General features: G+C 44.2%; 1 long non-coding RNA gene across 2 annotated transcripts in view; it reads right to left on the minus strand.

Annotated features, from left to right (window-relative positions):
• Window positions 1-8,665: 8,665 nt before the first annotated feature.
• LOC123831220 overlaps window positions 8,666-12,674 on the minus strand; it is an 82,694-nt gene continuing 78,685 nt past the window's right edge. The window contains exon 4 of one of the 2 annotated variants that reach the window (XR_006787876.1): window positions 8,666-10,320. This is a non-coding gene — a long non-coding RNA (uncharacterized LOC123831220). Of the gene's footprint in view, window positions 10,321-10,536; window positions 10,602-12,674 lie in introns of those variants that run through there. The other variant, XR_006787877.1, reaches the window with a different exon arrangement.

Below are 12,674 nucleotides of genomic sequence, written 5' to 3' on the forward strand. Positions count from 1 at the left end.
GGCTTATAGTTCTGCTTTAACCATATAAGAGACTTGCAACCTCAAGGTCTTGGTCCTGTAGTGTGCTGAACATAAAGCATTATATTGGGTGGCCAGCATCCACTCATTTTCCTAACAACATTCCTCTAGGGGGTGGAATATTGATGGTAAAGTACTTCTTTTGTTATCAAAATCTCAGAGAGCCAGGGACTTCCTCTCATGCCTCTCCCACACAACCATGTTTCAGTGTTTACCAAAGGAGTCTACTGTGGCTTTAAACTTTGAGAGTGACAGAGAAAGAAAAGAATGTGAGAGGCCATTTATTGTTGTTGTGACCTCCTGACCAGATTGTTTGGATCATGAGATTGTTCTGCTTCCTGCTTCTTGTCCCTCTGGAGCTCCTTTCATTTCTGCACACTCCCAGTCCTGGTTCCTCAGCCCCTGGTACATCATCGGAGCAGGACCTTCCTAATACATTTCCTTTTAAGTTGAGCAGCATTGCTTTCTATTGCTGATGCAGAACCCTAAGAAATACATTCCATCTTTGGAACCTGGTAGACAAACATGTTACTCACAAATGGCATGTTATAACCTTTTATTAGGTGGCAAGGTTAGAGAAAACCTGGAAAATTTATCAAACAGTCTGTTAATGGGTTCCAACAGGGCTCAACTGAAGGACCATCTTTCTTTCATCAGAAAATGTCATGAGGGGGATAAATAGTGATGGAAGCAGATGTGTCTTGGGGTGTTGAACACACAATACAGTGTACAAGATGGTGTTTTATAGAATTGTGGACCCAACACCTATAAACCTTTATTAACCAATGTCACCCCAATAAGTTTAAGGAAAAAGAAGAAGAAAAAGAAAATGGGTGTTAGAATTTTCAGAAAAATCACCGCTGGCAATTACTGAAAACTGAAAAAATGCAGTCAACCAAAGGGTTCATTGGGCCCAAATCATCATCATCATCATCACACAACCACTTTGAATAGTCCTTTCACTGAATTGATTGATTGGTTGTGTCCCTGTAGACCCAACTCACACCCCAGGTGCTACTGCTGCAGGAGGTGTCCTCAGCACCAGGGACAGGCAGGTCCAGAACGGAGGGGGAGGGTATGGCTCAGGCTGGGGCAGGCCATGTGGCTGGCCTCCTGGAGGGGTCACATCACATTCACGAAGGCAGGCTTTCAGTTTTCCATGGAATCTCTGCTGCTCTTCTTTCTGATATTTGAGTGAAAATACATTTGCTACTCCTGCTTGAAGTCAACCTTTTTTTTTTCTTTTCTGCTGCTTGGGATTCTCTTTTTACTAGTACAAAAAATGTTTACTGGTGTCAAGTTATGAGTGACAGTTTGGATTGCTAGATGTGGAGTGAGAAAACTGATCTACAGAAAGTCAGACCTGCATTATTGATTACCTTTCAAGATTATTTTCAACATAATTTCATCAGTCCATTGAGATTGGCATAACAAAGTTTCTGCCAACAAAAATGGCCCTGGAAAATAGGCTTGCTGTGGAGGAGCCAGCCAGAATCTCATATCCATACCCCAAAACAAACTCAGAGGGAAGAGAAACCTATTCTGAGATGGACATGTTACATAAACAGACATAGCCAATTTGAATTAAATTTTCCTTGTGGAAAATTTAAATATCCATGGACAGAGTTTATTAGCACTGAATAGGGTTTTTGAAGCCATAGAAAGATGATTCTAGAATTGCATGGAAGAACTTGAAAGCCAAGTTCTTGTCTAGAATATGATTTCATAAACGAGCCACAGGAATCACACTTCAATTCCCAGAAAGAGTCTGACAGAGGAGTCTCATACTTACTAACCTGAAATTTGGAAGAATTTTAAAGACCCAAAGAATCAGAAGGTACAATAAAAAGAAGTCTGCATCTCCTTAGGTGAATATATTTGAAAGGAGTTCAGTTACTTCCCAATTTTTTAAATAAAAAGCTGAAAAAAGAAGCCTATGGATTAACCTGATCTTTCTTCAGTTTCCCCAGTATACCAGCAGCTGTCATAACAAATCTTCTGACTTGAGATTTTTACAAAGATCTCCTTCATTTGAACTTTACAAAACCTGTGCAAGATAGAGTTAAATATTTCACATTCTTTGAGGCAGACACTAACAAGAGGAGCATGGCATGATTAATATATAAAATAGTATGTTAGATGGAGTTAAGTATTAAGTAAAAAAGTAAAGCATAAAGGGGGACTAGGAAGTGCTGGAACAGCAGAGGTTGTGATTTTGGGTCCATGGCCACAACAAGCCCCATTAAGAAGGTGACATTCCAGTAACAGAGGGTGAAGGAGAGAAGCCTGTGCTACCTGGGTAGGAGCACTAGGAGCAGAGAGCAAGAGTAAAGGCTCTGAAGTGGGAAGATGCCTGGAATGTTCACAGGAGCAGCCAAAAAGATAAGAGGAAACCCAAGGGTCTCTTGTTCTGGAAGCCAAGTGAAAAACAAAACACTTTTAGAGCCAGTGCCATGGTAGACTGAGAGAACTGAGAACAGACAATGGCCACTGAGCTTGGCAAGGTGGGGCCACAGAGGATCTCCGAGGGTAGTTTCCCTGGAGTGATAGATAGGACAACAATGTGGTCACAGTGGTTTGACAGGAGAACCAGAGGACAGAAATCAGACATTAAGATAGATGAGCCCACGGATTTTTGATGCAAAGAAAAAGAGAGAAATGAGACAGTAGCTAGAAGGGAAAGAGAGGTCAAGAAGTTGAGATATATCATCATATTTGTGTGTTGACAGGGACAACTCAATAGGGAGGGAGGATTTGTGAGGAGAAGAGAAATCACACAAGCACTGCAGGAATGTCCAGGAGTCCAGGGGACCAATGGGGGAACTGTGCCTGGTGGAGGGGCTGACCTTTACCTGAGCAGATCAGTGCATCCACAGGAACCAGAGAGGAGGCAAATGGGTACACGGGCATATAGGTGGGTACATATGGTGATGAGAGTTCATGGAATTTCTTTTCTGTTTGTGTCTCTTTCTCAGTAGAATAGGACTTCAGTAAAGAGTGGGAATGGTGGAGGGGGTGTTGGAAGTTCGAAGAGAGAAAAGAAATGCTTTAGTTATCTAAAGCACAGGTAGTTAGCAAATTACCAGCCACCACTATTCATGTCTGCATGGTTTGTGGCTGTTTCCACAATGTGGCTGCAAAGCTGAGTAGTTGTCAGATAGATGTAATGGCCTACAAAGTCGAAAACATTTACTATCTGTTCCATTACAGAAGAAGCTCACCAATCCCTGATTTAGGAAGATGGGAGCAAGAATGGACACAGATGGGAAATGTGGTGTGATTACCTAGCAACACTAAGAGTCCACATGAGGTTAGTGATCACGAATTTCAAGTGAGAGAAGTCAATATGCTGCTATTTTTGCCAGCAGTATTTAGCTGCACAGAGACAGGCACAAAGTAGGAGAAGAGCTGCATCCATTAAAGTTGTGTTTTTAGGCAGGGGAGTGGGACAAAGCAATGAATGAGCAAAGCATCTGAGAGTCTCTAAAGGGGAGTGTGTGTACTGATTGACCATGGGGCTTAAACTGGATAAAGAGATATGTGAGGACAAGAGGGTGAGAAGAGACATGCAGAGGTGATGGGACCAATGGATTATAGTTCCTATTGTAGTTGGAAAATTGAAGTTAGAAAACTAGAGGGAATGAGTTGGAAAAATAGGAGACAGTGGTTTGAAAATGGGGTGCTTGCAACTGGGAATATGGAGAGGCCACAGTGATTATGATATGGTCTGGGAGACAAGAACGATTAGGAAGTAAAACAGGGGTAAAATGGGAACGAGGTCATCAGAGGAGATGAAGACAGAGGACTGAGAGGAGCCAGTGTTGGAAGGAACCATCCATGTTGAATGTCCAGACACATTACCAAGAATTTGGACATAAGATGAATGGAGGTGATGTGTCTCTTCAATTTCATACTGGAGCACATTTTATAAGCCTTCCTGTAGATCATGTAACTGTCTAGGAAAATGTACCTGTGTTTGACTTTGCTATTTATTATTTGATTAGAACACAGACACTGTAAAGTTGCATGTTAACTTGTAGACTTCTGTGCAGGAATGAGATAATCCCAAAGATTACAGTTTTACCTGCCTGTAGGACATTAACCAGTTTTATATCTAACCTAGCAATCTTATCCTAACTTTTTTTCAAAATACACATAAATGGCCTGACCCTTAAAGTACTCTTGGAATTCACCTTATCATCTTACTGATTTCTTTATTAATGAATTAATACAATTTTAAATGTACTCATTCTGTATTTTTATGAATTGTGTTTTTAACTTTTCAAAAAATTATAGTTGAAGGGCTAGTAAAATCATCAAAAAATTCTCCCATCAAGAAATGGACGCAGTGATGGAGAGAGTATTTGCATTTGGACATAGGGTCTTCAAAGAGGTAATCAGGTTAAAATGAGGTCATGAGGTGGGCCCTAATTCAATGTGATTGGTGTCCCTATAGGAAGAGGAAATTTAATCACAGATATACACATAAAGAAAACTTCGAAGACACAGGGAGAAGACAGCCATCTGCAAGCCAAGGACAGAGGCCTCAGAAGAAACCAACCTACCAACACCTTGATCTCAGACTTCCAACCTCCAGCAGTGTGAGACAACAAACTTCTACTGTTGAAGGCCCCATCCTGGGGCACATTGCCATGGCAGCCCTAACTAATTCGGCCACTTTCTTTTTCTTTTATTGATCAGTATGATCGCTGTGAAGATTAGGTGAGGGGATTTCTTTTCAGGGTGTAAGTACTTTATAGAATGAGCAGAACTTACTAGGTGCAAAAAGAAAATAAAATTTTCCCCAAGTGTCTCCATTAAAGTCTTTTTGAAGATTAGTTCTTTAATGACCCTAGATGAAATCTTAAGCATATCTCATAACTTTTCCAAGCACTTGAGTCCCATGAACAATCTCATTTCAGCAGCTAAAATGTTCAGACTTGTGTAGTTATCAAAACCCCAAACTTTACTGAAAGTTAAAGTGTTTCCCCTCGTAAAGCCTACAGGGAAGGAGGTGGGGATGGCTGGTTTCTTTGAGTCTCTGCTGTTGTTCTTTCATTCATCCTCTCATCCTCTCTCTCAGCAGGTGCTGTTTCTGACCCTCTCCCTGGCTGGGCCAAGAGTGAGAGGATTAGGCTTAGGGCAGTCTCCCCTGCAGGTCTCCTCTGGCCCTGGGGTTCCCAGTGAGCAGATCCATACAGCATGACCTTTCTCTGGCTGGGAGTCCCCACCTCGGATTCCTTGCTGCAGGCAGGCCCTGGATTTCTGGATTTCCACTGCTCTCCTGTGTCCCTTTACCTCTCCATTAGAATTCCCCTTCTAAGGCAGATTCCTTTCAAGATGACCCAATAGACCCATGGGAAAAACACAGGCATTTTGCCATGTTGATGATGGAAGTAAACTCACATCCCAGTGAAACCAACTCTTGGTGCCATTGGGCATGAAAGCTATGGTCCCTCACACTTGACTGATGACAAGAATCAAATACCCATCCCCCAAACTCCAGAGGACACACATCCATCTTCACAGAGTCCTCTTGAGGCCTGGCTCTATCACTTCCCTTGATTTGAGGGGAAGTCCTCCTTCTTTTCCCCCAGTTGGGGGTTTGCATGAAAACACCAGTACTTTTCTCTGTAAAGATCTTCCTCTCCCAGCTCTTGTAGTTACTCATCTTTCATAGGCTAGAGTTCATTTTCCCCTCATGCAGTTTTACAGTCTCCTGGGATGTGGGGATGCTTGGCATTAATTCCGTTGTCAAGAGCCTTTGTGGCCTCTACAGCAGAGTCCCACTTTAATGTTCTTTCACTGTAAGTTATACTATGGACCTAAGTGAGTATGTCTAACCCATTGGTCCAGGTTGGATCATGACTTCTCACAGCTGACTGGCTTGGTCATTAGCTTAGGATATTTCTGTAACCAGCACTTCCCTGGGACTCAAGGGTCTGGGGACTCAGGTGGGAAAACATCAACGATAACCCTAGTCCCATTGACTCATGCCTATACCTGCTCAGGTAGGACCTCCTTCCACTGAAGAGTTTCCTCCAACACTTGAGAGTCTCTAGGAAGTTCGTGTTTGTGAAAACAAGGGTGCCTGGTCTCGTGGGCAACAAAGCTGCTTTGCCACCCCACGGTGGGCATTTACCCAACACACATGCCATGTCTGAGGTACCTCAAGGTAATAACGAACACAGGGTGGCAAGAAAGGACAAGTGTTTATCTTCCCTTTGGGACATCATGCTCTCATATGTGTATCTAAGCAGTAGTGTCTGCCCCCTGTTTAGGGAAGTTTTTATGCTTACATGCCACCATACACACTTGTCATAGAACGAGACACCAGTTGAAAATCTTCCTCAGTTTGAGGACTGTAAAATTTGGTGGAGTCCTCACTCATCCTTGCCACTATTGGCTCAGGCTCCTGGAAACCCTTGATCAACCCAGCTGAAGTCTCTTCTGTGAACATCTTTGGGGAGAGGGGTCTGGAGCAGAGAGCATAGAGGGGACACACAAGACCACAGCAGCTGCAGAGGTATCAGGGGACATTCGTGGGCACTCACAGCGCTTTGTCCTGCTGGCACACACCTCACTCACTCTCACCTTCACTCCACTCTGGGACAGTCACTTGAATGTGTCGCAGGAATCATCCTGCAATGATGAGCTCAAAGGGATGGGAGATGCCAGCTGGAGCAGCGGGTGGGGTGAGGCGGGCTGCCAGGCCAGGGCTGGAGCCCTGCAGCAGATTCTGAATACAGTTCTGTGCTGGGCAGTCAGCTCTGGTCTCTTCAAACATCAGATCTCAGTGTTCTGCAGTCGGAGACATCCTGAACCTGTCACAGCATGCAGGCGCAAAGGAAACCACATGAAAGGAGACGCCCTTTACCCAGGCTGGGCTGGGCTGACTTGTTTGTTTGTTTTATGTGTTGTTTTCTTTTAATGCTTTTCATGATCAAAGCCCTTTGCTGGATTTTTTGGTGCAGTGGTGAGAAATTGAGTCTCCAAGCAAAGGTCACTGGACCAGACTTTTGGATTTAGTGACGGGAGAGGCTATAATTTTTCTTGCTGGCAGCATTGGGCCACTGGAGAAAATTATAAAAGAGACATTGTGCCTCTCTGGTGCCTAGGCTGACACCAAGGAGATAGAATGAATGGAAAGTGACGCCTACCCTACTTAGAGTTAGAGCTATTTGCCCAAGTGAGGGCAAAACAACTTTCAGGGCCAAGGAGAATCATCAGGGCAATGAATCAATGATGCTGGAATTTTTAACCATATTCATAGAATCTTTTCTTGTATCTTAATATTAAAAACATCCTATGTTAATGTTTTACACAGAAATGTGCTTCAACGAGTTGAGCAGAGTTGATTTTCAATCTCAAGTGGTGACCTGGACCCGCCATGGTGACCCTGGCATGCTCACCATCTACAGTCCCAGGCTGCTGGGCTGGGCTGAGCTGGGCTGGACACAGCTGGACGGGGCTGGGCTGGGCCAGGCAGGCCATGGCTCTGGGGTACTGAACACAAGGGACTCGAGTATCTGCTCTTTGATACGTTGAGACTGAAGAAGTGTGTATTGAAGCAATATTGCCTGGGCAGCATCAACGGGTGGGATACAGATGTGGGTGGCAGAACAGAATCTAGCCTGGTGGTGTGGGCACTGGTGTGTGCCCAGGTGTAGATGCAAAACAAGGACTGTCATCCTGCATCTTCAAGGTGGAAGGCCGCAGGCTGACACCACACACCATTCCCTTGAGATTCCATGGCAGCAGCGCCCACCATGAGAAGGCAGTGCCCGTAGGGTTTGCTCCTACCTGGTTTGTAAAGTGGAAACAGATTTGGTGCCATCAGGACTGTTGAAACTACTTTCATAATGGCTCCCCAGCTCCCCAGGATCAAATGACTTCCACATAGGCCTGGCAATTCTCATGCCAGCATCTGGGAAGGATTTTCAAAGGCTGCCAGCCATCGCTGGAGGCCTCTGCTAGGTGCCAACAAGTAGAAAATTGCCCTCTTTCCTGACAGAACACTGCTTTTCCTCCCATTACTAATTCAGTGTTTGTCCTAGCTTCCTGATGATGAAATTGAGGCCACAGGGACTTCACACTCTCACTACAGTGTCTGCACTGATGCTATACAAGGTCTGTCCAGGAAATATCAAGCCACATAATATGAAAAATAGAGACATTTATTGAAGAAGGTACAGTATACAAGAAACATTGTGCATAGGACAATGACACCTCAGTTCCCTCCAAAGCTATAACCTTCTTGAGGAAATCTGGTTCATTGGTAGTGGTCTGAATCAAGCCATTAGCAACTGCAGCACAATGTTCCTCTTGCTCTGGTAGCAGAAGCCACAGAGCAAATTTTGCCATGACACACTTCATGCCCAGATCCTGTGTCAAAATATTGGACACAGTAGTTTTTGAAATCCCCAGATCAGCTTCTAGTTCTCGCACTGTCCGTCACCAATCCTTGTTGATTGCAGCCCGTACACGTTCAACATTCTCAGCAGTTCTGTTTGTTGTGGGCCTTCCAGAATGTGGATCATTTCCAACAGATTCTCCACCATCTTTGAAGCATTAGTGCCACACTTTTATTTGTGCTACACTCATTGCATTGTCCCCAAAAGCCTTATGAATCATCTGAACAGTTTCTGCAGAAAAATGTTCAAGCTTAACACAAAATTTGATGCAGATTCATTGTTACTTGCTCAGTCATTTTGAATGTGACAGCCACACAGTACACATGCTCACTACAGCATCTATTGCCCCCACTGGCCAGTACAATGAATTCGTCATTGTTTACACATGTGCATTGCAGTCCACTCTCCTTGGCTGCCAGGTTACATCAATGTCATGTAAACCATTCTTGGTATATTAACAACAGCTGGACTTTTTTTCTGGACAGACCTCATTGTATATTGAGCTAGAAAGACCAGAAGCCTGGAAGCCAGGAGTCCCAGGCCTTGATCTTGGCCACAAAACCAGCACTCTGCTCCTCAGAACCATGGGTGTGTCCCTTTATCTTGCTGAGCCAGGAAAGTGACCCTGAGCCCTGGCCTGAGGAGCTGGAAAGGCGGGGCTGCTTGCTCCAAGTCGCTTGCAATTCCCTATCCAGTCATGGGTGTGAAGGAAGGGACTCAGGCTGAGAGCCAGGAGGTGTCCAGGCTCACATTCCTTAACCCTGAGAATGTCAGGCTCACTTGGGACATAAGAATAGTGAAGGTGGATTTTTTGCTTTGGCCAGAGGGCCCTGATTGTGGAGCTCAGGTAAGAGGCCCTGTATGAAAACACTCCAATGCTGAAGGGGAGTCTTTCCAACAGAGTTGTTATTGGTAACAGTAGCATTCACAGGCCATCCTGGGTGTGCCTAAGAGTTCTCCATCCATACAACCTGCTGGTCGCCAAGGGCTGTTGGAGCGATCCACACAGGAAGGGAGATTCCCTTCCTTCCTGTGTGGTACATTTTGAGTCTTGAAGGACAGTGCACTACTCTGCTCGCTTTTGTTCTCAGTGACACCAGGCATCTGGATGGAGGGATTTGTGTGGTCCTATCACCCGCATTTGACAGAGAAGAAAACAAACACCCCTAAGGCCAGGGCCAAGCTCCTGGGAAGCCTGAGCCTGAGGCTGACTGCCTATCTTCTGGTTCACAACTCCTTCGCTTTCCCCACCTCTCTTACCTCACACCATCAGTTACCAGAGGTTTTGCCTAAAGAAAATCGAATGAGTAGACTTTCCAAGGAGATTTTTTCACTTTTTTTTCTTTATATTTTACATGCTGGGAAGCCCTAGCTAGAGAATACGTATCATGACACTGTTTCTCTTCTCAGGTGTAATAGGTATGTGTGTGTGTGGGTGGGGGGGGGATGATATTTAGGTTCAGAATTTAAGAATCTCCCAGACTATATAAATAAAGGTCTTAGATTCTGATTTCCTGACCTTATTAGAGACATTAAAGTCAAGGATTAAAATAGGAGTCACTGCATGGTTGAGAATGAATGTACTTCAGGGGAAACATAGGAAACAACATGTATTTGGAAAGTTGTCACCAGAGGTAGTGGTATGAGGTGATCTCCACAGCCAGAGGGTGGTGATGCAGTGACGGTCCATGAACTTCACACAGCGATGGCTCCAGGCTCAGGCACATCACTGCCCTGGGGGCCGCAGCTCTTCCTCAGATGCCCCCCAGACTTCAGGAGCAGAAGTGTTCCTGGGCTTCTCTCAGCACCATTTTTGGGGGTAAGGGAGGCATCCAATGGACCATTCACACATAGGTGGTCATTCCTCTAGCTCTTTATTTCCAGAGCACTAAGGAGAGGGAAAAAAAATGAATTTTATGCAGAAATTGCTCTTTCTATATTCAAAGTCTTGCCTAAGAGTTGCAATTGGATGTGTCTCATTTTCCTGTGAATCTACAGGTAAAATTCCTCAGCATCTCCTGAGCAGGACCGACAAAAGAGTTGTGGAGGTGTATCTTACCATATATGAAAACATGAGCTCCAGACCTTTTAGGGCCTCTATTCAGCTTGTCACAACTCAATCCCATTTTTCTGAATGGCTTGTTTAACTTTCGGAGAGTATCAGATGTACTGTGGTGTAAATAATATTTGAACAAGAGGGAGATTATTAAGTTGCCAACTAAAAAGGCATTTTAAAGACACCCCATTCCCCTGTTTAAATACCCGTAGCATTAGTGCGCTTGGAAACCTCTTTGTATTAAGTGATCATTTTAAAACAACCCACATTGTTCAGCAGGAGGCACCCAATTCCAGCTTGACATTTAGCACTTAAAGGAGCTGAGAGGCTCCAGGCAGCCTTATCAACTCAGAGACAAGGCACTAAATGTCAGGGGGCTACTTCTGCCCGAAACCACAGGTTAGAGCGTGGAAGGCATGGAAACTCCAGTTAAGTGCTTAAAGTATTAAGAGAATCTGAAAACAAAGTGCACACCATTAGTTAAATTGATGCAGGCTTGTGGTGAGCTACAGTGTGGACCTACAGCTCGGTCTTTGTCAAAGTTTTTTAAAAGTGAGGGGTGGGGAGCAGAAATGACATGCCTACTCTTCTATGGGATACGATGGAATAAGAAGGGCTCATTAATGAGTCCGGGCCAATGAGCTTTCTAAACATCTGATTTCCCCCCTTAAACACAATTAGCTCTAAGAGGCCACCAGAAGGGAAAAAATGCAACAGCTCTAATGCAAAGAAATTGCTGACATGTATTCATTAGACAATCAGAAAGTGTAAGTAAAAGGGCACTACATGAGAAAGCGGCTTTTTTAAATTTAAAACTGCAGAAGTCAACCTTTGATCTCCTGCGAGAATAATGGATGAAAACTGGATTATTTGTGCCTCAGTTAACTTGGAAAATTTTGTACATGGAAGAAAAAACAATCTTCCATTGGAAAAAATGCAATGCTCTTCAAAGCACTTTGCTCCCGCTGTTTCCACTTGAGCCTCATCACAGCACCAGAAACGGGGTGTCCATCCACTTTATGGATTGGAAAATAAAGGGTTTCCAGTTCAGCACCCTAACCTCCTGCACACTCTGAATGTTCGATTTCAAATTTGCTTCTCAGGATCACATTAGTTAACAGTAGAACTAGAATTAAAACACAGGCTACCTGGCTCCTAGTACAACTGCAAAAATTCAAAACCAAACCAGACACTCCAGGCACTCTGTGAAGGCGCTCTTGTCCGTGGCTACCAAACAGGAGGGATCCCCTGCTCGCTCTGCCTAACACCCAGGAGAGAGATCACTCTCTATGCCTTTGTCCTGCTCTCTCATCAAAGTTGCGAGGTCAGAGAGTCTGCACTTCAGCGTCCCCCAGGCCTTGGGCCAATAGCACTGACACTCAGTCTCTCCCTCTAGAAATGGGGACAGCACCTATGTATCTTCATGAAGATTCTGAATTATGGTAAGGGTGGAAGATGCCTGATGTGTGCTATGGGCTCTGTGAATAATTGTTTTCCCTCAGGCCCACGTTGAAATTGCCTCAGGTCAAGCAGATTATGCTTGCTTGCCCTTGCTTCACCTATATACTAGGAGAGAGAGATCCTGAAAGATAACACATGGTTTCCTTGTGTTCTAAACCCTTACCGTTAACAGAAACTCCATCTCTCACTTAGATGAGGCAATTATGCAAAGTGGCCGTGCCTCATGATGGCACTCTGGCAGGGTGGCCCGCACATGCTAGGTCCTATTTGGCTCGAGTTCAGCGCCAAAGGGAGCAGACATGTTGCCATGAATTTTCTGTAACTCTGTACATCCACCCCAAAGAGAAAATATAATGAATTTACCCCCAAGTATATGCCTTTATCCTAAATTGTCAGATTTAAATAAATGTGTTATAATTAAGTTTTATCCCCTATTAGTGAGCCAATTGAATCTTTACTTTAGAAATTAATTCATCTCACATCTTCCCATTTTCAGCTTTCCTTTCAAGACACGCTATTATAAAGTTACGCTTTCACGTCCTTCCCCACAGTCAGCCTCATTTTGACCATGAGTTCAACAACTATTTGTGTTGCCTACTATGCATGTAGCAGGCATCTGCTAGGTTTTAGGGATAAAACTATGGACAAGACTGTCTGCAGTTCTTATTTTCACAGGTCTTGTTTGCATTATAGAGCAAGAAATCATTTTAAAGACAAAGAAAATA

Source organism: Phyllostomus hastatus, unplaced genomic scaffold (assembly GCF_019186645.2).
Source record: "Phyllostomus hastatus isolate PE091 unplaced genomic scaffold, TTU_PhHast_1.1 phas_scaffold_1674, whole genome shotgun sequence".
Lineage (NCBI taxonomy): Eukaryota > Metazoa > Chordata > Mammalia > Chiroptera > Phyllostomidae > Phyllostomus > Phyllostomus hastatus.